Consider the following 25,194-nt stretch of genomic DNA (forward strand, 5'->3'; position numbering starts at 1 on the left):
ATGCTCTAAATGTGGCAACGAAATTGAAATCTTTCTTATACAACTCAAGAGTATTCTTTTACCCAGATCATTGTCCTGATTTACTTTGGCACTGAAAAGTGTTTATTACGATAAAGTAAGACTAAAATGGATGGGTTTGGAGGACTTTGTACTCCCATGTTCCACTAGATTAATTTTGGAGGGCATGCCATGCTCTCCTCTAGAAAATACAATATTTCATTGTTCTTAAATAAAAGCCATAAATTTCAAAAAATAAAAATAAAAAAGTAAAATGTCTCCATATGATATTCTTTAAATTTTGTTTTAACATCATTATTGAAAAATGTCTTTATTGAATATTCCTACCAAAAAGAAGTATTTCGTTTTTCTTATAAAATGGTTACAATGAATTCCTTTATTTCATCATTTATTCAATTATACATTCAGCAAACAACAATTACATACTACCAAAACCATGGTCCTCATGGAATTTAGGGGTTAGTAAAGGACAGACATTGAAGACAGTTTGTTAATGTGTAGATATAATAACAATAGGCATACTATAGCATCAGAAAGCTATGTAATAGTATTTGAGAAAGGCGATGCTCTTCTAAAGACACATGACTTAAAACATGGAAACTAAGCATCCTTCCTGTCATGCTCTGAAGACTCAAATTTAGAGGTGATTAAAACAAACGCATGTTAAATCCACCAAAACTGTACTTTCTTTCAAAACTGCCAGATGTCCTAGGGTACCCTAAATCCAATTTGAAATCATTAGTATGAATATTCTAGAAACTTTCCAAAGGAAAGTTCCAGAGTATGACACCATTCTCATATTCTAGTTGGCACAGATTTATCACTCAGTCTTACATATCAATTTGCGCAACGTGACAAATTTAGAGGGGAAGGGAAAAAGTCTTGGAGCAGTGGTCTTTTCCATTGCATCTTTCCAGTCTAGAATGATAAACATTCCTATCTTTGACAGATTTGATATAAGCATACGTTATCTGATATAGAAACGAAGAGAAAGATATTTTTGTTCTTATCTTTTAATTCATCTAAACTTCCCTTAGTTTAATTGCATACTTGTACAACATGTATCTTTTCTCTTACTCTTTCTAGAACCTACTAAGATTCCAGTTATTTTCTTATTGATTTCCTTCCGCTGGTATCTCAAGCCATAGGAGGGGTTCTCCTTTCCCTCATTTGGCAGACTTAGTCTTTTTGGCAAAGATTATACTCAAGAGCATATCCTAATGGAATCGAAGGAAACTGCCAATTGCCTGTTTTTTCTACATCAGGAAAACAAACGCTAGCCGGTCCAGTCTGTCTGTCCTCCAAGTCTGGAACTTAGAGTGGGTGGGTATAGTCCCAATGGAAGGCGGAGTCTAAGGTGCCTACCTGAGGATCTTCTTGCGGTTTCGATGAACTCATATGGAACAGGTGGAAGCTAGTCTATTACACCTTATCTTCTGGTCTACCAAAGCAGTTCCCACTTAAAATAAGTCGTGTTCCTAAAGTTCGCTTTTATGCCTACATTTTGAAATCTGGAATGTGTCCCTCTAGAACCAGTGTCACAAATAGTGATTGGCATCCCAGGTGAGTCAAAGACAATTTAATAACAGTCCTATAGAACCTACTCACCTTATATGCCATAGCTTCTATTAGAAAAAAAGAATCACACTGAGCACTTAAGTCAATACGAGTTGAAATTGCTTCTCACTTTTTTTCTACATAGGCCATAAAAGTCTAGACAGAACACTAAGAAGTAAATAATAAAGAATACCAAGACGTATTATCCAGGGGCAGAGAACTGGGCCAGGGGGATCCACAGAAAGAATCTCAGTGGCTTTAGGCTTTTGCAAAAGCAGCAGCTGTGATTCAGTCACTGGTAGCAACAGGGCAGACAGAAAAATGGAAGAGAAAAGAAGTCACAGAAAATAAGTGAATGGGTAGCTAGGGCAGTCACGAAAAGGGAGTGTCCTACAGTTGAGAGTAAGAGGAAGAGAAAGGGAATTCCTGCCACAAGCCATCAGGGGAAATCCCCTGGTTTGGGCGGCTATTCACTTTGTCGCGGACTAGGAATGTTCATTATTCGGTAATTGAACCCTCACAGTCCTTACTTTCTTACTCTGGCTTCTTAAAGCCAAGCTTTGTATTGTTAATGGAAACCTTGCTTCTGGCTGGTCCGCATTCAGTCCTCCTCAGATTTATTGTTAGCCTATAGAGGTTCTCAACGAGGGTGATTTTGGCCCCCAAGGGACACTGAACAATGTCTGCAGTTATTTCTGGTTGTCAGGACCTGGGAGTAAGGGAGGGGATTGTGTTGTCATCTAGTGAGACCAGGGATGCTGATAATGATACTACTACAATGCACAAGACAGTCCCCCGCAACAAAGCCCAAAAGGTCAACAGCACCAAGCTGAGAAACCCTCTAACTTCATAACTGTGCTGCTGTGGTAATTTTGTTGTTACTGTGCTCATGATGTGTTTACGCGCATGATTAGAACGCGAATCCTGCAGACTACTATCCCATTCAAACTCCACCGTGAAGATCATGCTCGACTAAGAAATTCTACAAACCACCAATTAGGCATCCTTCAGAATTACAAAGTTTAACTTTTTTTTTTTTTTTTTTTACTTTAAGCAATTGAGTCAAGAGAGCCAAACTTTGGGAGGCTGGCACGAAGGATATGGCATAAACTTGGTATCAGCTGGATCAAACTGCAGTTTTCTAGAGCAGGGTATTTATCGTGCAAGTTCTTAGGTGAATGTAAACCCTGCCACCGATGCCACATCCTGCTTCTCAAGCATTTCCATCAACAGCAGCTGGGTTCTTCACTGAGTACCCGGTGCTAACGCAGGAGTGTCCGCTAGTTCCTGAAATGCTCACAGCTCATCAGTATTAAAGTAATCATCTTCCCCAGGAGAAGCCTGAGCTGGGCTGTCTGTGTGAGAAAGAATGAAAGCAGAGCTACTAAACAGAGCACAAATAGTTCCGTGACCCGGGCAAGGGACGCAACCACTTTCCGGCCCTCTCTTTCTTCGACTAAAAAGAGAAAGAGTTTGATTTAGTCATCTCCAACCTCCTTTTCAATTCTCACCGCCACGATGGTTTTCCTCCCGGATGATAATGAGAAGGGGGGCTGCTCCAAAGAAAGTAGGTGAAAGCGACCTTGTGGAAACCCTCTACAGTGAGGGCTCGATTGTGGAGTGTCTGTGAACACAGCAAACAAGCCACCCAGGCGGTAAGGAGTCCCACAAGAGGGACCTTTGGAACAAAGACAAAAATGGCCCCTAGCTTGACAGAGCGAGTCACCGTTTAGCTCCGGGCTGTACTAGAAACGATGACTGTAAGAAATCAAGGAACAATCTCCATATGTGCACAGCAGGAAAGGACTAATCATTACACCCTGGCCTCGTCAGCCACAGCCTCCTGCACAGATAGTAATCACCTCCCCAGCTCTATCTTCTCATTAGGAGGGACAGAAGAAGAGTACAGTGCGTTTTTAACTATCTTTGTAATAAAAATCACAAATGAAAAGAAAATGGGAGCGCAACAATACAAATCTGAGGAGACTTTCATTGTAACAAATACTTTATATATCTATAATCATTTGGTTGAGCCCCACATTAGTTCTAGGGATCTAATCAGCAATACTGCATGACCTACTGGGATAGTTTTCATTCATTGTTCTACCATAAGAAGGGATACTGTTATTCCTGAGTCTCCCCCTGAGACGACTATACTGTCCTTCCATTCCTATGTTTTCTGTGGCTATTTAAAAGTAACAATATCAAAGATATACTCCAGCTCTACCAGGTATGAAAAGTAAAAGATGATATTTCTAGTCCTCAAGTTTTTAAAATGGGAAATATATTAAATACAACAAAAAGACATGAAAAGAATAAAAATTCATTTTTCTGTCATTTCATTATCTATCACAACTTTTCAGGGCCACGTTTTCCCAGTTGAAACACCACAATTTTAATGTGTTTGAAATATGAAGCTTTCTCATAAAGCATGTTTGTTTGCTGGGTTTGTTTGTTGTCGTTGTTTTCTGTGAGAGCTGGTACTTTCTAAAACACTTGTCATCTGCATTTGAAAGTACTCGACAGCCATTATCTTATTATTTTTTTGCCACATACTGGTGTGGGGGACATGGTAGACTCTCATTCCATTTCACCAAGAAACAAACAGCCAGGGGTTAAAAATAGGAGACCTTCATATACTCCTACGTCCATCTATTGCTCCTCCCTAATGTCCAGGATTCTCCCCAAGCCACCCCCAGAGAAAAGAGTGAAAAGAATCTCCTTTGACTCATGTTACTGCCACTGAGAGACTGAAGACTCCGTGTACGGTACTTTTGTGGTGAAATGAAAAGACAGATGCAAGGCATCGACTTCCCTCTCATTGCAAATTATTCTAACATGACCAATGCTCTACAAAAATCAATAGCAGTTAACGACTGCCTTTTTTGGAGCGGCCTGGACAGTCAGGTGGACAGGGGACACTGTTGAGCCCAAGAGCATTGCCTAGATCGAGCGCTACAAATGAGCTTCGCAACAGAGAAGCCTGAATAGATTACTGATTAAAGAAAGAGGTAACTGTAAAGTCTGAAACAAACGGACAAGCGTAAATCATTCCACACAGAGACCAAATGGCTTGGCTTGGTGACCACGACATGCAATAAGCAATGAAACCTAGGTTATATTACTCAACTTTCAAAGTCTAAGGCCCCTTTTTGTCCTTAAAAAGATGACATCTCCACATGCAGGTAGGGACAGCCTGCAAGGGAGAACTCTGGCTTAAAGGGGCTCCCCGGTTACACTGAACCCACACAGGAAGTAGAGGGGAAACCTCTGTGACTAGTCTGTTCTAACCTGGCCTTCCGTGCATGGATACAGTGCAGATAAAGTTTATTTCAATTTGGTTTGAAAGCAGTTTACATTATTCAAAAACACAAATCTAATCAGTCATTGCCTAAAACAATCCCTTCTGTGATCATTTTTCCTGCATTGGTCACAAATACAGTACTGATGGTGCATTTGTGAGACTCTGAGAAGAAGACGCAAGATATCTGTGACCTCAATTTTACTTTTTAAATCATTATTGAATTGTCACCAACCAGCAAACAGAAGCAAAAAAATAAAGAGGTCTAAAACACTGTCAGAAAGCAGAGCTTGAGTTAATGAGCAAATTAGAAAAAAAAAAAAAGTATGTCATTTGACATCAAATGCTGTCTGTCAGCTTAAAAAAAAAAAAAATCCAAATAAAGAGAGAATTCAAACAGTCCTTCTACAATAAGCGATTGTATGGCTCATAGGTCTGGGTCATTCACAACTCCCGGAAATAGCTGCATGTTCCCCAAATGCTCTTATTTTGTACGTTCTCATGGGCTTTCAGGACTTGTGCAAACTGTTTTCCAAGCACCATCCGGCCATAATGACCAGGTTACTGGTGATAATTATGCTTGTCTGTCTATAGGTTTGTCAGCTAAAGAAATCCACAGACGGCTGTCATAATGAGCAGAAATCGACTCCTGGCACAGCTGTGCTGACCACAGTGCATTAGAAAAACAACTCTCTGCAATAACCAGTTCTGGGCATCACTGGTTAAAAAAGACTAGTTTCCTGTTTTTCTCAAAAACTTCAGAGTGTGGGTATTGCTATTTTTTACCCCACCCACACCTTTTCTCTTTAATTGTTGAAGATTCGTTGCTGTAAACACCTAATTGTGGACATTTTTTATATTATAGCTGTGGGTTTAATTTTAGATCACATTTGTCCTTCTAAGCAGGGGCCTGCCCTGTGCCAAGGCTCACACGGAGGAGGGGGAACTGGAGACTGCCAAGTGGAGGCCTTGGGAGGAAGGGGGGCTGTCCCCCTGGAAAGAGATCTCAGCCCCATCACTCCACACCATGCCCAAGACCAGGAGCAGGACAATACCACCTCCAGGTTGGCTGAGCCCCAGAGATGGAATGTGGTGGCCTTAATGTGGCCTAAAGCATCAAGTGCCCAGCCTGACATATCTCATTTATTTCTCTTCCTCACTTTGAAATGTTAATTCCCTTCTTTCAAGGGGAGTTCTAAGCATAAGTATGCATTGCACGTTATCACGAGGGCAGCTGTTCCTTCTGCCTGACCCCATCAGATCCCTGCTCCAATGTCACCTCCTCCCATACCCTCTCCCTACCTAATTAACAGACACACACACACAGCACATGTGCTGCGGAGGATGACATGTGTATCTGTCTCCCAGACTCAGACAGAAGCTTCTCTGGGGACACAGTACTGTTTTATTCACCCGTATAGACCCCTGCACCTTAATAGTGCCAGGAAAATAGCAGATGATTGATTAAAAATGGTTTGGGACAAACACCCTTCCCCCTCCACTGTCTTCACAAATCCCTTTAGTTCACCCCCTACCCTCTCGTGCCCACCTCTGTGGAAACCCCCCTCCACTGCACGACAGTAGGACACATCTGCTTCTCTTACAAACCCAGAGCTCCTGGAAACTGTGGAAACTGCTCTGCCCTCAGCTCAGGCCCTAGCACGTAACAGGTGTTCAATAAGCATTTGCCGAATGTCGTTAAATGAATCACTCATGACTGCCTACTTTGGGGCCAAGAACTACGTAGACACTGTAGAAATATAAAAAGGAGTAAAACACAGATTTCTGTCTATAATTTTTTCTTTGACCAATACTATAACTTTCAGACACTACTAGAAAAGTCTGAGGTATTTCCTAAGCCAACGGCATCCACTCAAAAGCAAGGCAATAAGATTTAAGCCACATAAATTTGTCAAAACAAGGACCAGAGAAAGAATTTTTTAAGAGGAAGTTGAAAATAAAATGTTTATTGCTGTCCTGCTAAGCAAGAAGTTGAGGTAATATCCTTTGAAAGTCCCTGAAGGGGAAGAATTCTAACCAAAATCAAAATCTTTGTTTTGGTTAAACTTCACAATAGGGAAAGTGTAAACATTTTTTTTTCTATTATAGTCTCTCTCTTTTTTTATAAGTAAAATTCAACAAAGGCCTCTATCTCCTAGATTATCTAAATTTTTCTGCACTGTAAAATAAGAAAAACTGAGCCATAATTAAATGTACATGGGTTGACTTCACATAATTCCCACTAATGGTTAGAAGAACCAAAGGGATAAGAACTTAAATCAGCTCCTGATGTGAGGGAAATAAATTTATAGTACCTATCATGGGTCTCAAGATTTTAAAAAATCATGTACACGTACACTTGTATTACGAAGTTCTAAAGCCTCCATCACTGTCACTTCTAGCTCTAGTAGTAGGCTTTATTCCCTAACAAATTTTGCAACTTGTCTAAGTAATAACTACACTTTTTTAAATGAGGAAAATCTTTAATTCTTATGTGCTTCATTTAACTATTGAAAAAACAAAAAACAGAAGTTAAGTCAACTACCGTTTCATAGGAGACTTGGATTGATTTTCAAGAAAGTTAAAAATTTACTTAGTGCACGCATACATCAGATAACTGAAAAACACCCCGAGAGAGCCACATATCAACGAGGGGCAAATGAAGGCAATAAAACAGCATATTCAGATGCCGAAGTGAGGTCACAAAGGAAAATGCTGGTTGGGATAACAAAGACTCTTTGCTTCTGTATGTTTGGAAGTAAACAGGATCATTTTCACATTTTATTACTAAGCAGTGAGGTCCTTTCTTATTCACTGACAGATCAACTAAAGTGGCTTTCCCCAGTATTAATACTCCCATGATTGAGCCATAAGAAGCGATTTAGTAATAATAACAAGTTCTAACATATGTACTATAGGTTTGAGATAAACAAATCAGTGTGTGTGTGTGTGTGTGTGTGTGTGTGTGTGTGTGTAAATGGAATGTCATGTCCCAGGTAAACTAAAGACCTAACGCATTAACATTTCATGAACCGTCCCATGACCAGCCCAGTAATACAATTCTGTTTCTTGGAGGTATCCTTGGATAAAGTAGAATAACACTATACGAATAATAGGAATTTATAGAAGACGCACACCTAACATCTTTTGCAGTCAGATTGATACTAAAATTTAATATACAAAAAACAGAAGTTACGTTTTAGCTTTCTTCCGAGTCATCGGTAAATGCCCTTGAAATCAGCCCTCTTCCTCTAAACAATATTGTCTTAGATCCTAAGCTGTCAGCCCCACACGTTCAGATTATAAATAGATAAATTCAGTGTGTGGAACTTCTATTTAAAAGAGGATTTCATTTCAAAGTGAACCCCTAAGAAAGAAATGGTAAGGAGACGAGACAGTGTGGCAGCCTTGCTGGAGATTAGGATTCGGTCCACCTGCGAGAGCAGATGGTTATTCTGGACAGCTGCAGGAAGATGGGGAAAATAGCTTGAGAGCTATTGATTTCTGTGATGATGAAAAGCAACAACAACAATGAAACAGCATTTAGATTCTTAGAATGTTACTTAAAAGCTTTTTCAGAGAATTTTAAGTTCATAAAGTTAAGGAGGCACAGCAGCCTGTCAGTCTCTATAAGACTCTGTTATCAATATTCTACACCTCCGTCTTTCTGCTGCCCTACATTCTCTTTTTCCACTATATAAATCTCCATCACAGAGAAATGATGCTAATAATTGAAACAAGCATTTGACTAACGTAATTACAAGAAAGAATGCAACGAATTTACTATACTAGATTCCAGATGTGAAAGACGGTCACTTCTCCCTCAATTTTTACTACTTTCAACCATTTAAAAAGAAAACACTAATTAATAGACTTTGCTACTGTAACACATGAAGTATAAAAATGGCAAAAAAAGAATTAGTTATATTTTTCTTATATATAAATTCTCTTTCCACAGCTCCATACATAATACACCAAAAAATTCAATATGGAACCTCAGGAAGCAGAACTATATGTATAAATAAACTCTGAATTATAGTAGTTTGGATTTCTTAATATAAATCCTGAATATAAGCCAAATCTTTTCTCAGCCTTGTCAATGTTCCTGACATTAACTCATAACACTTTTTATTTTAAAGCCTCAGACTCTTTTTGAAATTATAAATTAAATTCTTTATATTATTAATGGCTATCAACAGTCACTATGCCTAAAATACGTTTCTAAAATATTCCTTTCTGAATAACCGAAAAGTACATAAGATAAAATATGACAAAATATTTCTAAAGAGTACATGACAAATATTAACTTATGAACCCTTCGACAGATTTAAATGAGTTCTCAGAAGTAAAGAGGAAATAAAATAAGTTTAGAAAGTGTTCCCCAACAGTAAATGTCATGCCAGATTTAAAGTAAATTAAAAACATCAAATCAAGATTTTTCACTGTACTTCACATCTACCTTCCTGAAACCATGATGATTTACGTATTACACACTTTCAGGGCCTGCTCTGTATCAAAACTTGGGACAGTTCTAGGATCTAAGGAATAAGATGCATGTCTATCTATGGAAAAGATCATAGTCAAGAAAGATTTCTAGTCCACAGGTCCCTAAAGCACACTTATAAGCAAAATCTTTATTCGAATCTCATCCTTATTCATTTTATGTGGCTTTATTTCCAGTAGGAAGAAGTGTTTATACTGCTATAAACCAAGACTGTATTAAAAGGATAATATATGTTAGCAATTTTCATATTAAATGTGCATGATTTACCTTTCTCTCTTCCATTGGAAAGACCACCCAGTAAGCAGTCAGACCAGCAGAAGTGCTGTAGGGGAATTTCGTCTCTGCTACACATTGAGGATTTCACCTTTTTACTTCCCTCTCCCCCTCACTCCTGCAGCCTGGAACTAGAGCAAACCTATGCTGGCTCTCTCCCTGACTCTTCAGCCTGTAGGAGTATCGGCTGGAACCTCCCCAGTTCCCTTCAATCAAGAACTCTAGGAGTAGCCTAGAAATCAAAAGTGGGAGAAATGCTGCTTCCACAATAGAAGAAATAGCCGTGTCCCCAACATCACAGCCTATCTTTCAAGATTCATTTTTTTTTTTCAGAGAAACTTGACACACAGGCATATATATCCAAGAAAACTGTTTATAAGTTTAGTCTATCTTATGTGCACACAGAGGGACAAAGAAACCGTAATCTTTACAACAGGACACTTGTTCATCCAATGATTTTTTGAGCACCTAGTTACTTCTAGGTACATAAATTTGCTATTACATACTTCAGTTAAATGCCTTTATTCTGCTCTCCATTGCCTTTAAAAAAAAAAAAAAGATTGCTTCTTTTGGAATTACAACCTGCATTGCAGTTCAATCTACATTCTGTCCTCCCCCCCAAAAAAATTAAATACGAGGAAGAGAAAACTTGACTGCACACAATCCATTATGTGGATGACACTTGATTATATACCTCAATATTCTTTCTCTGAACCCCAAAAGAACAAATTCAGCCAATTCCATTAAAAACTATAATTACCTCCCAAAGGGCTCAGTTTTCACCTCAATAATATATATATATATATGCTAGAGTTCAGAATTGAAAAATAGATTCTTCAAAAATAGTTTCCTCCAGCAAGACTTTTATTACAGCCAGTGTGGTTATGGTTTTTGTCGTTGTAGTTTTTTATTCCCTAATAAGAAATTAAGTACCTTGACAGTTACTATTGCTCCAGGAAACCAAATCTCCTCTGAATGATTCCAGATATCTAATATGCTGTCATTTTTACAATTCAAGATAGAATTTGGACTGCTATTTATAATCCGTAAATTCAAATTTTTTTCTATTATATTTCTAATTGCTTATTTAGTTGGGATGTGGGATAGTATACATTAATGCTGTCAAGGCCATTCTACAAAAATACTGAGTGACACACAAAAATCCTACTTTCATTAAAAATTAACCAAAGAAGACATTGAAGTTATGCTGCTAACTAATGAGGGTCTCAAATTTTGAAACTGAGAAGAACAGAAACGGGAAAACTTTTAAAGACTAGTGTTTCCGCTAGTTTTCTCTTTTACTTGGTTCAAAATCTTTGCATAATTAATACAGTAACACTTAATAAATGCATATCAAGCTACCACCTCTCTTCTCTTGCAGTTTAACTAGGTGATTGACTTCAGGCGTACTATAAATTATAATGACAATTTAATTACTTCTTTAATGTGCACGCTTAAAAGATGGATAAGCAGGAATGGAACAGCCCAGGACACAGAGAAGAGGCAGAGCAAATGAAGGGGAGCCCGACCAGGAACGACGACAGAGACCGATGAATTCTTAAGCTAGAGTTAAAACAGAAGCGGTTTGCCATACTTCAGGGAACCGTTCTACTGCCTTATGACGAATTACAAACAACCTGTACAGGCTTCTTGATAACCTTAACTGTCTGTATAAGGAAGCAGCTAGACCTCCTGTAACTTTTTTAAGTCACCTGTGCCTCTGGCCTTCCCCCCAAAATGTCTACTCTTGCAGTGAAAAGGCACAGATTTTTGAGAGACTCAGACCTTGGTTCAAATCCTCCCTCTGCCATTGGCCACCTGGGACCTTGACAAAGTTAACCTCACTGGGGTTTCATTTCTTCATGTGTAAAGTGTGAAGAAAATGCCTATTTTGCAGGGCTGTGATGGACATTAATTCCGATAGCCAGTATGACACACACTCTGCCTCTTAACTACCTCTAGAACCTGAGGGAAGTTGTTTATTCTCCTTGCACCTCAGTTTCCTCATCTAGAAAATGGAGATCACAGTAATTGCCTCAGATGCTCACTGCAGAACTAAATTCATACACCTCGAGCACTCCTGCCTGGCACAAAGTAAGTACTCGGTAAATGTTAGTTATTAATAAATCACTGGACATAATCCCTGGCATACACTTCCCTTTCCCCTACCTCTAGACACACAGGTATTTCTAACAATAAACAATTCCTGAAATTCCATCTCTGGTAAAGTTTTCTTTCAGAATTAGGTAAGAGATAATGCCTTTATTATCTCCTTGTCCTATGTGTGTTGTATATTCATACCGAAGTGCTTATCTTTAAGTTTCTAGAACACAAGTATTTAATCTGGGAGGTTCTCTTTATAAGGCACCTGCAAGCCTTACGAATCTGTATATGCCATCAGTTACTCAGAAAATATGTGGACAATCTCCAAAGCAATACATATTCTGAAGTTAATGATACAATGGAGAATTATTGGGAGGACTAATATGTAAAGCTATGCAAAAGGTTTTCTTTTTATCTTTAAGGTAAGTTTCTCCCTTAATCGATCTGACCATATCAGGTCTTCATTTTACTCCAACAGGTTTAAAGTGCAAGGAGCCCAGCCCAACATGACTAATTAGCCCTTTCTAACCACTAAAAAACAATTTCTCTTTCTTTTGCAATGTCTTTATGAAAAGTGAAAAAGAGGATAAAAATCAAGCAACAACTTTTTTTTGGTGGGGATTTTTATTTTTCTTCACTGCCCCCATTGTAAACTAGAAAATGAGAGAAGATGGAAGATAGGGAATGATGAGATCCACGGGTTAGGAGAACTCTTAAGGACAATTTGACTCCAGTATTACTAACCAGCTCTGCTAAGTGTGGTGTTAGTATCCCTCTAATAAGCAGCAACTGGATATGTGCCTTGGTGTCAATATTTATTTTAATCAAAATACACTTAATTAGAAAGTACCATTGCCTGTTTATATTAGAAAATAGAAATTTTACTCTTTTGCTATTACACATTTTCATTTATCTTTTTTTTTTTTTTTTAACTTTGCATGCTAGTAAGCATCAAGCTTTATGTTAATGATTTATACACTGGTGGCAGCCAAAACTAATGAACTCTGCACATTAACGAGTATTTCTTACTGTACAAGTCAGGCAATTGGATACCCTCAATGAGTTTTTACTCACTATCAGTGGTATTTATCACTACGGCATTCAATCTAGTGTATATTCGGTCAAAAGATAAAACAAATATCTAGCTTGAACTGCTTTTGACAAGCCAGTTGCTATAATCACAGACTGATTGCAACAGATATGCTTTTGATACACAGAATCTGAACACACCATCTCCGATTCTTCCTCCACCCACTCCTGTGACAGGTTTGGTCAGCAACAGCTGCAGCTGATATATCACTCTACTTGTTAAAGAACATGGCATAAATAGAGAGATTAGATGACATAAAGCTGTAAATACTGGACATAGCTCTTATAAAGTTTTTCTGAGCTAGTCAGAAAAATAAATAAATAAATAAGATGCGATGAAAAAATTTGTATGTGTCATCAGTTACTTAGAAAACACATGGACAAATATGTGCTTTTGGTAATTAAAACATTAATAGTAAGGAGAAGCGTGCAAGAGTTGGAAGAGACCCTAGTGATTTTAACACAGTAAAAATTCCAATAGGATCCCATGTGAAATTCTTGTGCTATATTAGGTTTATTTTTGTATATGTTCTTCTTTTTAAAAATAAAAAGAAATTTCCATAGTCTCAGGGTCACTCGTCTGAATAACCCAACTTCAAGTCTTATATATTATCATTTCATACCTCTAATCTGGCACAGATTAGCAACAGAAAGGAAACATATGTCTATAATCTTAAAACTAGAAAGCCATCACATTGCAAGACTGCTGTGTCAGTAATTTCCGTTTTCAAGAGTTACACAACGCTTAAACAATAGTTATCCTACCAAGCCACAGTTCACTTAACCTCACAGTCCGGCTGATGATTGATGAAGGGTCAAGAGGGTAGCAGACTTTGGGTGTACAACACTTGAATCCTTTATCAACGATGGCAAGAGGCCATGTACTACAATAACGGAACAAATACTTCCTTTTAACCATGCAGTAAATTCCTTCCTCTGATTGGCTAAAGCTTCAGCCATGGTTCACAAGAATAAAAACATGTCCTATCATTAGCAAAACACATTTTAAAAAGCAGTCAATTCCTGGGCCAAGTGAAATGTCTGTATCATATAAGAGTTAATAACCAGGCATATCTATCTGCCTCCTTAAAGGCTAAAACATCCACTAAAAAGTCCATGAAGAGACTTCTGAAACCTTCAAACTTCAACACCTTTTACACAACGGTTTCATGTAGGCACACCCATCTGTAAAGCCAAGTAAACTTTTCAGTACCTACATGAGGAACACACAAAATATTCTAATCATAGAGCATTTAATATGTGGCAAATCATACCATTATTTCCATGTATTTAAAGTTGCAAAATGCACTATCAAGTCATTGTGATAAATCAACTCAGAATCAAGGGGATATATCTATTTTGAAAGAAAGTAAGGGGATAAAATATTCATCGAAATGTCTGGAATTCTGTTTAATCAGATCTGTTATGGTAACTATTAATCAGAAAACATTCCAACCCATACTGTCACAAAATCTTATTTTTTCATACTTGATAACTACAATTTATTGCCACTGTAGTATTTTCTCCTTGCTGTGATTCTGAACATCTATTTGAAATTATAGAATAACAGAGATTTAAGTGAGGCAGAAGATTTGAATATATACTGAAAATTCTAGATCAGTGGTTCACAACTTGGGATATTTTGCTCCCTCAGGGACACTTTGAAGTGTCTGCAGATATTTTTGATTGTCAAGACTGGGAATAAGGGGCACTACTGGTATTGACTGGGTAGCAGCCAGGGATGCTGCTAAACATCCTACAATGCACAATGCAGCAAAAAACTGTCCAGGCCCAAATGTCAACAATCCCAAGGTTGGAAAACCCTGGCCTAGATATTACTTCAAAAATATCAGTTACTGTTATCTATCTCTTCCCTGAAAAATACAGTGCATATGACCAAAAAAAAAAAAAAATGTATTATGGCTTATCAAAATTTTAATGCATAAAAATCAATTTATTTATTTGACAAAAAAATACTGTTCCGACTACATACAAATTTCTCATTCAGAGTAGAAAATGATCTCATAAAAATAATGTTTTCAAATGTGATACTAAAATCAACTCAATCTTTCATCATTAACATGCATAAAATAATTCTTCCAATTTTAAAATCTGTTCTCAAAATTTTTAAAATTCTAAAGCACTAACTGAATTTTCTTTATTTTCTTGATTTTTCATATGACAAACAGGACAACCAGGATAAGGGGAAAACTGAACTTTAAAGCTGGGTTGAATCTTAGAAACCCCCCCCCCCCAAAAGAGTAAAATCATATTATACGACAACCAGCATTTTAAAATGTACGACAACTAAATCACAATCAGAAGACTTACTTAAATCAAACTATGATTTAGATTATATCCCTTAGTAATTTTGCTTAATAATTTCAAGTTTATCAATACAGTCATCAAAAAAAAAAGGCCTGGGTTAAAAGTATATTCATACCGCTAATTTGTATTCAACCACTGAATAGGTGTTCATTACCGTCCTTCCCAGTAAAAAAGGAAAGACTGACCGTTTCTCCCACAGAACAGTGATCCAAATGGCCCTTCAGAGGGATGAAACACAATCTTCACACAGAGGCCAGGAAGAGATAGGGAACGCTTAAAACCTTCCCGCAGTGGTGGCAGGCGGGCCCTGAACAGCTGCAGGTTAGTGCTCTCAGGATCACAAAAGGAGGTCTCCCTGGACCCCCACGAATGCCGTCCCCCCTGGTCTGTGGCAGCACATTACCCTCTGCCCCTTTGGGATTCAGCACCAAGGTTGTCACACATGCAAACACGTTTATAGAGCAAAGAAGGACCAGAATGGGGATGACCGCCCAAGTCCAGGAGGCCTGCTTCTCACCTCACTGTGCTGCTTGTCTCATTGGCTGCTTGTTGTGAGACAGTCATTTAGTGCCTAAGAGGCACTAAATGTACCCGTAAAACAGGGGTCATTGTGGGGATTAAATTGAACAAATGTATGTAAAAGAACTTTGAAAACTGCCAAGCACCACAAAGCCTATGAGTTTGTTTCTATGAAGGATTGTCCCAGCACGGCGTCTTCTTCCTCTTTTCTTCCCCGTATTCCTCCTGCTCTTCCCAACTCCACACCCCCTTCTCTCCCTCTCAAGAGACATATCATCAAACTCTACAAAATTTCATCAAACAGAACCTACGACAGTCTAAGAGATGGTACATTTCATCACTTCAATATAGAATTTTATTTCCTCTTTTTATCTAGATTGAATACAAACTGCTTTAGATGCATTATGCAGTTTGAGCTTCACAACAACCGTACCACATAATAAAATTGCCCCTAGTTTACAGTTTAGAAAGCTGAGGCACAAAGAGATTAAAAATGTGCTCAATTTTCACCCCGCTAGAAGTGAGGGAGCCAGAACAAGAGGCATGATGATTTAATCAGAGCCCACACTCTTAACCACTACGAAGAACAGCCTCTTGTTTTAAATATAATACTATTTATAAATACAAATATCAGTTGTTGAAAAGTGAGCCATATATGTTACAGATAGCCAAATGAAATACAATTAGCACACAATATAAATATATTGACTCTTTTTCCTTCATAAACCTCCCTGTCACTCCCTCTTCCTGACAATGTCAGGTAGGATGTGTAGCAGGACTGGTCAACTCAACATTTTGCCGAAGACAGGATTTCCTCAGTGAGCCAAATTTTCTTAAGCTCAAGAAGAAAGTAGCTTCTCCCTTGAGATAGTCAACAGTCATCCGTGACATCTCAGAAGTGTGAAGTTTGGTGAGATAATGCAAAGTAGTCAATACATGAAAACAACAGTCATCATCATCAGCATAATAATGATAATAATACATGCTTATTTATAACTAAATCTCCCAGCTTACAAAATGCCTCCACATACATTATCTCATTAGATTTGGATCATGCAGAGATAAAAAGAAAAGATTTGCAAGTAGTATGGGATGGGAAAAGGCAAGCGAAGTGTCAGAACAACCACAATGAGAATTAGTGTCTTAAATTCCCACAGTTCTTGTTTATGGCCAAAAAATGCAATTTTGGAGCTTCTGAAGGGCAAGAAAAGAATAAATATTTTGTGATTACAAAATGATTTTGAAAATTATTATTTTCTTTTTAAGGAAGATAATAAAACAAAAACTTTATAAAACTTACAAATGAACTCCTAAAAATGCAAAATTTACCTTTCAAACACACTATGTAAATACACTCAGAAACTAAAATCACAGAAATCCATACTTACAAAAGCACAGTCGCATATTTTTATATTAGCACCCTATTTGGCCCCTATCCATTTCTATCTCTCATCTCTCCAATTATTACTACCCTTTGGCTTACCTTGGCCTGTATTTCCCCAGCCTACTGTAAGACTTTGTCCATAATGGGAACTTATCTAAGGCATGGACTGGTTAATTGATGGAAATAAAGCTATTAGTCAGTCCACTAATATAAAATAAATGGTATTTAAAAATATGTTGGTGAAAGCAAACAGACAAACAACTCTAGACTCAGCTGAAATGCAACTATGAGCAAAAGCAAACTGTAGAATTAATGGCACTACAACAGAAATGCTCCTTTTGAATTTGACAACTCCCAGCCATTCAGGCCCAGAGTAACACGCAGGGAGGAGTCCTCTAAAGCTACCGTGGAATCTTCTGAATCACTGCAATTACTTGAGAAAACCCCAGGAAGTGGTTTGAGTAGCTGGACTAGTACAGAGTTATCAGCTGATGTCTCTCACACATACATACAAGTTGGCAACTGTGAAACCAGGAATAACCTTCCCTTATCTTCAGTAGTTTGGGAAATCATTTCTAACCCAGTGAGTATATAACTTGGGAACAAGTCAAATGGTTAATTATTCACTGAGAGCTTAGTAATTAATCTGTTTCAGACCAAGTGCCATTGGCCCTGAATAGCATTAGGATGTCCGAAGTCTGGAACAATGAGTCTTTGGGACCGTTTCCGAAAAGCAACAATCTTTTCTAAACAGTTTTATGATCAACCAAAAAAAAAAAAAAAAAATGCCTAAGTGCAGGCAGCTGCTAGCAACAACTCATCAAAATGGACAGTGATTTCATAAAACCTTTCAAACTCTATTTTAAAAATATAAATCGATGCCATCTTTTTCTGTTCAAGCAAATGGTTGGTGGAAATAACAGTATTACTTGGTGAAGTACCAGCTGCCGACGAGTCTGGGGGCTGGCAAGCCAGTCAGCTGACCAGGAAGAAAACCATAGAAAAGCACAGTCAGTCCTCATTTAAACAGCATCCACATTTTTACCTAAAAACAAAAGGAAAAAGTCCAAGTCATCCTACCAAACCAAGACTGAGGAGATATTGTGGTTTACCCTAAACACACAGGTCTGAGTTAAATATTTACCCTTTTCCTACAACTGAAGTTAGCCCTGGATGGTCAATTTTGAGGGTTGAAATAAGATTTCCTGCAATATTGGGTTTCCTACTGTTCATAAATTTCCCATTTGACATTTTTCAATGTATTATTCCAAAGGTTCCTACCTTTTTAAAATTTAGCCGCCTGAATCCACTGTTTATCTACGTTGTTAGTCTCCTCAACCTCTGTAGGTATTAATTCTCCAAGGGATCTAACAAGGTGACACTGGCAGCCACAGGACACAACTTTTCCAACATTATCGGTATGTTCTCTTAACAGACAGAATTTGCAGTGCCAGTCCTAAGCGTTACATAGCAAACCTTTTGAGCAGACACCACACAGCTCAGACCACTGCAGGAGGCTGCTGCGTGGGGACACAGAACGAGAATGACCTGCCTTCAACACTCAGCAGTACACCCAAAGAGCGCCCGCCCAGCTCTCCCATGCAAAACTATCGCAACTTTTTGAGAAATCCTTTGCATCTATTTGCTGGGGGAAAAAAAAAAAGGCTATTGACCCTAAATGTGATATTTATAGAAGCAGATTTTTTTCATCTCTACTTTTCCAAAAGAAATGGACTCCTTGAAAACAAGCTGTTTATGCAAAACAGCAGATTCTAGGCTAGACTGAGAATTAATCCAATCGCTTGCATTATTCAGAACAATAATACTTTTCGCGAATAATTGATGTATACACAATTACCATGAGCCACTGTCTTTAATATCATTAAACATAAAAAAAAAGTAAAAAACTGTAAGTGTTATCTAACAGAATTCTTTGAAAACAGTTAGTCCATGAATGGAATATATGGTTATTCCTCATTCTGAGTACACATTTCCCTGCCACTCGGGATTAAGAGGAATTTCGCATTTGTGTATACTGAATTAAGCATGATTATACAGCATTAGGGTCGCACATTCATGTTGAGAAATGAGTGTGTGATTCTCAACATGAGCTCCTCCTATCCTAGTCCATGGAAATTTTAAGAAGAACCTCTAAAGGATGATAATAAATCTACGTAGTTATAAAAAGAATAGATGAAGTGTTCCCTAGCTCCTGAATTTTTTTAAGTTGACCAGTAGTTCTTCCACTTGCATAGGAAATGAGTAACATCCTTCTGAGTTTTCAGAGATCTGACCAACAGCAAAAAAAGAAAACACACTTGCACCAATCCTTGAACAGTCAGCACAATTTCTGCTTGGAATGGGAAGGACATACTGTACTTAAATTTACCCACTACAAATGGTTCCCCTCCACTCAGCCATTTGCTATTAAAAGAACCAAGCTGTTCTGAAGATAAGCAGGAAGAGGATATTCAAAATGTGTAGGCGGGATATTTTCATAGAGCTTTTCTAAATTCCAAATACCTGAACGAACTGAACCAAATTAAAAACCCAACTCAAACTTTAACTTGAGTTAATAATGAAAACAATGCCCATCTATTTCCTTTCAACTATCTATTAGTATATTTTTACAGAAAACTTTTTTGGTAAGATTGCTTACAACTGTTTGCAAAATACCATGTCGTCCTGTTTAAATTTTGATTTTTTTCAGATTTTTTTCCCCTTCTAGTTCCGGCTTAATAAAGGTATACTTACTTCGCTACTTTTTAAATGAGTATAAATGAGTAAAACAGTCCATTCTTATTATTCTGAAATCAATGTTTTTGGAAGATACCATGCCCTCATTTTGCGTTAAAAGGCATGTACTAAGTGTGCCCTATATGCTAACACCATAATAGCTGTCACGGGAATTCAAAAAGTGTTATAACTATAAATCAATCATAGTCCCATGCTTAGGAGCAAACCATATAGCAGGACATGCAAGATATGTATACATAAAATAATTATATTCCTCTCTGAGGGGCATAGACAAAAAAAAGAAAGAGGAAAATCCTTAAAGAATGTAGCTGGAATGAAACAGAGGACGGACACTCAGGAAGGAAGAGAGTGAGCAAAGGCCTAAAGACCTGAATAAACATGGCCCAGTTATAAGACATTAAGGAGGTCAACTAAGACACAATAAGAAAACTACCTAGGTAGGACAGGTTCGGAGGTCACCTGTCTTAACAAGTTTGTTTATTGATAAAGAAACCAGGCTGAAGGTGGTGAATAAGTCAACAAATGCTTCAAAGTATCCGCTATATACTATTTACTAAGCACTGAGATGCAAAAGTGAGTGAGCGGCAAATGTCATTGACCTCAGGGAGTCCATAGCGGGAGAGACAGACAAAAAAACAAAACAAACAAAAAAACCACACATAAACAATGACATTGATCATTTCAGATTCTGATAAATTCTATGAAGACAATAATGGGATTAAAAAAAAAAAACTTGAGATTGAGAAAAAAAAAAAACTGCTCAAACTTGGGTCACAGATGGCCTGTTCAAAGAAGGGATATTTGAGACTTGCACAAGGAGGAGCCACACCTGAGATATAGATTAAGAACATCCCAAGCAGGAAAACAGTAAGTACAAAGACCAAGACAGGAACAGTTTAGCAAGTTTAAGAAACAAAAGAAGGCCAATGTGGTCGAGCATGATAGAGACCAGAGAGCGTCCAGGGAGATGCTCTCGTAGAGGCAGAGCCCTACAGGTCATGATAAACGGCTTGGGTTTTATCTGAAGGGTAATGAAAATCTATTGGAGAAATTTTAGCAAGGGAAGTATTATATAATTTATAATTAATAGGCTACTCTGGGAAGGGTGGAGTCAGGGAGGCCAGTCAAGAGCTTTTGCAACAGACTAGGCCAGATGCTGGTGGCTTGTACTGAGGCTGTGGCGGAGGAGACAATAAGATAATCTTCAATTCAGCATTTATTATGTAGACAACACCAAAGGACTTCCTGGGCTGAAAGTGAGGCCAGAGGGAAGGAGATAAAGTCTGGAATTTTGGCCTGAGCAATGGGAGCAGGGAGGGAGGCATAAGGGTTCTATTTACTGAAATGGGGGAGCAGAGCTATAGCCAGGAAACATTGACAGTTTCCCCTTTGACCATCTTAAGTTTGACATACCCCTCGAACAGGCAAGGGCACAAACTGAGCAAGTATTTAAGTTGGGAATTTAGACAATCCATTCATTGATATAAAACTTTGAAATCTATCAGCATATAGATATTTAAAACCATAAGATTGTTGATATCTACTACAGAGTTTTAGATAGAGAAGATAAAGGGATTTAGGGCAGAGCCCTCGGGGGCTACAGTACTGAGGAGAAGGCCAGCAATGGGGACTGAGAAGGCGAGGTGGGAGTAAAGCCTGACAAGTGCAGTGTCGGAAACTGGGAGAATCCAGCATTTCATTGAGCGAGAAGCGATGGTCAACTGCTCCAAGTGCTGTTAAGAGTTGAAAATATGAAGACAAAGAATGAGCACTGGCTCTGGCGAGATGCGTGGAAGGTGAGGAACTTGAGACCATTGGTAGAGATTTGGAAGTCTGAGGAATGTTGAACAGCGACGTTCCCAGGCCAAGCAATTGACAAGGCAGTTTCTGGATTCCACTTCCTGTGCTATTTTTGACTCTACGTTGCCTCTCATGCTGTGGACAATGGAGACTCCTTGAAGAATTTTGAGCAGGAAAGAGAACTGTTGAAAGAAAGTTACTGTAAAGTTAATCTGATAGTAGTGTACAAGATCAGTTGGAGGTAAATGAGGGCATGGTCGACAGTGGCAGGGTCCCGGAACCTGCATTCATTCATGGGGGCAAAATGGGGGTGACTGGGCTGTGGCATAAGCTCTAAAGAACACATAGCACCAGAACAAGTACGAATGACTTTAAGTTGAGTGCCACTGACACCAAAAGTCATTAATCAAGGTTGGAGAAAATACAAAAAAGGCTAAGCACTTTTAAAATTTTCTATTACAGGATATGTCACATGGCATTTGTATTTTTAAAGATGGTATAAAGACAGCTACAAAAATATCAACTTTCCATATTTTTGTTCTTTTTTCTATTACTATATATTATAAGCAGGCTTCTTTTATTTTTGCCAATACTTTGAATAAAATATAAGCTAGTCTTCCTAATCATCTTTCACCTTACTGTACAGCCCAACATGTCTTCTTTAATTATTCAAATTTTATTAGTTAACCAGCTAATTATAACTAAAGCTCAATAAAGAATATAAGATCACAATATAATTCAGTATTTCCAGTAAGTAGCCTAATACATCTATCTATCTATCTATCTATCTATCTATCTATCTATCTATCTATCTATACCTGAAAGGTAAATAACACAACACAGACAGTTCAAAATTGAAATCCCATTTCAGAAACATTTCCATTTAACATTATTTAGAATTTACACATCTTGTTGTCTCCCAAAAAATGTTTTACTATCAACATCTAAATTGCATCTCATCCCAATAGATTGTATATTATTAGACCTTTGGGAAAGTCAGAGAAAGTAAAGAGAAAAATAGTCAGAGTTTGATAGTCGAGTCCTTCATACTCCTACCCAAACTTTTACTGTTTTTTTTTTAATTCCAACATATGAGAGGCACTTTAAAAATGAGAAGACACCTGTCTCAGCCTCCTGAGAAACTATGCTGTTGTCCCCATGAGGAACGCACCACTGCAAGAGAGTGCGAAACAATAAGGACTATAAAATACTTTTTTAAAATAAAAATGTATCGCGATTATTCTTCCTTAGCTTTTCTCAGAAGAAAAAAAACTGCACCCCTTAATCACGGAAACCAAACTTAAAGGGTGCTGGGTCACAACTTCCAAATAGATGCTAGAACTTTTTTCATATGTGTGGCTCAAAGCGGAGCCCACTAGGCAATGCAGCACTCTCGCAATACATTATCTAACTAATTTTCAGGCACATATTCCCTTCATCAATTTCTACAGGAGTGGAGGCAGTTCTTGATTGTCAGACCTGTTTTTTATATCACTTAAACTTATGATGCAGTAAACTGTCGCCAAAAACTCTGTCAAAATCCAAATCATATTGGCTTTAGTACAATGAGAAAATGGGGGAAACAGAGTGTACTTTAAAGTCACGTCAACAGACTCATTAATCATTGCACTGCTAACAAATGTTCCTGATTTTAACATGTAGTTCAAAGCACAGCTCGACAGCCTCCTGAATACAGTATTTTCCTGAACTCTTCATGCCTAAATGGTAACAAATTTATACTTTCACTAGTATAACAAATGAGAAGATATTTTTTAACAAGTTTCCCAACCATTAATTCCTCAGGTGAATATTTGAAGCGTGTTTCAGAGGTACACCTTATTGGAAAGAGTGGTTGAAGGAGGAAGAGAAGGTCCTATCAGTGGCCAAAAGCCATCCCATAAATCAATGCAGTCAGTGACAACCCGGTCCAAATTCCAGATGAGACAAGAGGGCACTGAAGAGGACATCAGGGAAGCACAGAGAGTTCCCTGTGCCACCCCAGATGTCCTGGCAGGAGACAGATTTTCCCAACCTAAGGAAAAATCTGCCAGAAAATGTGTCTCAATTAACAAAGCTAGATCACAGCTTCCGAGCAGTGACAGGACAGTGACAACAGGGATGCCGAGGGGCCTCTCTGGAATCCAACTAGAACTGAAGGCGCATACCACTCCATCCTAATTGCAGTAATCATAGTGCTAGAATAGAGATGGGGCTCCACAGGCAAGGTGAGGCCATGGCATAGTACTAAGCACCTTGAACTTGAACACAGAAGACCTGATCTTGATTTCTGGCTCAGTTACTCATAAATCGTGTGGCCCTGGGCATGTCATTTAACCTCTTGGATCCTCCATTATGTCATTTATAAACTTGAGAAGAGGGCGACATCTTTCCTGTCCACCATATGGGTTTTGCAAGAACTCAGTGAGACTATGTAAATAAAAGCTCTTGGTAAATTATGAAGTCTTATGAAAACGGGGATTTCTCATTTTGGGGAGGATCACATCCTTTGAACTTTAGGCAATGTATAGTTTGTGAAGGTTTTAGATCTTCCCAGTAACCTATTAAAAATAGGATTTTAAGAAGATATCCCTTGTAGTGGGTTGAGGAATTGATCACAGGTAGAGTGAATTGCAATAGGAACACCATCTAAAAGGCTGTATTAGACTAGGTTTGATGTAGCAAAACCTCTCTAGGGTAGTGGTAGCTGAAATATACAGTAGAGGATTATTATTATTATTATTATTATTATTATTATTATTTTGAAGAATGTGGATGTCGAGCATAAGGGATCATAGTAAGTTAGAGATGAGTATTACATGAGCTACCATTAGAATCAACTCAATCACTCAATCTTTCCAAGCCCACCACTAACATCCCAAATTTAATTCTATTACCCTCTTGGACCTTCTCCTTCTCCTCTATCTCAAACTCAGGTCTCTCCTGGCACATAACAGACTTCTTTCTCGAAATGTTTTCCACTTCCTCCCAGCTGCTGAGGAGGCTCCTTGCCCTCATGCTAACTTCTGATCCCTTAATCCCTCCCTTCCCAGGCCATGGAACTTCTGTTTTGGCAACCCCGGACCACAGACATTTCAGTAACGCCCTCACCGACCTTTTACCACCTCTCCTCACAACCTTCCATTTGTCCCTCCTGCGCCCCTCTAGAAAGAGGCTGCTTCCTCTGTTTCCCTGTGTCACACTGCAACACTAGCAAAAGTCACTCAGTAGTGTCACCCTGGTCCTGATCTCTGACTTCCAATGAATTCTTTGAGAACAAGGACAATATCTAGTTCACTACTGTATCCACAGACATTAGCACAGGGTCTGGATTATGGAATACCCTCAATATATATTAAATGAGTAAAACTGATAGTATTTGGGAATTCTATAACCCGCCTCTCCTATTACTACAATTTTCTTGGCTTCTACCTACCCCATCACTGCTCCTCTTTATTAGATTCTATTTTTTTCTTTCTGTTCCCCAAATAAGAATCTTCCCAGGGTCCTAAACCCAGTTTTCTTATACTCCCCTTCTGTTCTCTCTACAATAGAGATCAGTTT

The 25,194-nt window shown here is 38.2% G+C and overlaps 1 protein-coding gene across 9 annotated transcripts in view; it reads right to left on the bottom strand.

Annotated features, from left to right (window-relative positions):
- HIVEP2 (HIVEP zinc finger 2) overlaps positions 1-25,194 on the bottom strand; it is a 180,581-nt gene that overhangs the window by 92,219 nt on the left and 63,168 nt on the right. For 2 of the 9 annotated variants that reach the window (XM_016119560.2, XM_016119562.2), the window contains exon 1: positions 18,006-18,085. The exons of 5 other annotated variants lie outside the window; for them this stretch is intronic. The gene's annotated coding sequence lies outside the window, so the exon portion shown is untranslated. Of the gene's footprint in view, positions 1-18,005; positions 21,020-25,194 lie in introns of those variants that run through there. 2 more of the 9 variants (XM_016119567.2, XM_016119565.2) reach the window with 2 other exon arrangements.

The sequence above is a fragment of the Rousettus aegyptiacus genome, unplaced genomic scaffold, assembly GCF_014176215.1.
Source record: "Rousettus aegyptiacus isolate mRouAeg1 unplaced genomic scaffold, mRouAeg1.p scaffold_m13_p_1, whole genome shotgun sequence".
In the NCBI taxonomy this organism is placed as follows: Eukaryota; Metazoa; Chordata; class Mammalia; order Chiroptera; family Pteropodidae; genus Rousettus; species Rousettus aegyptiacus.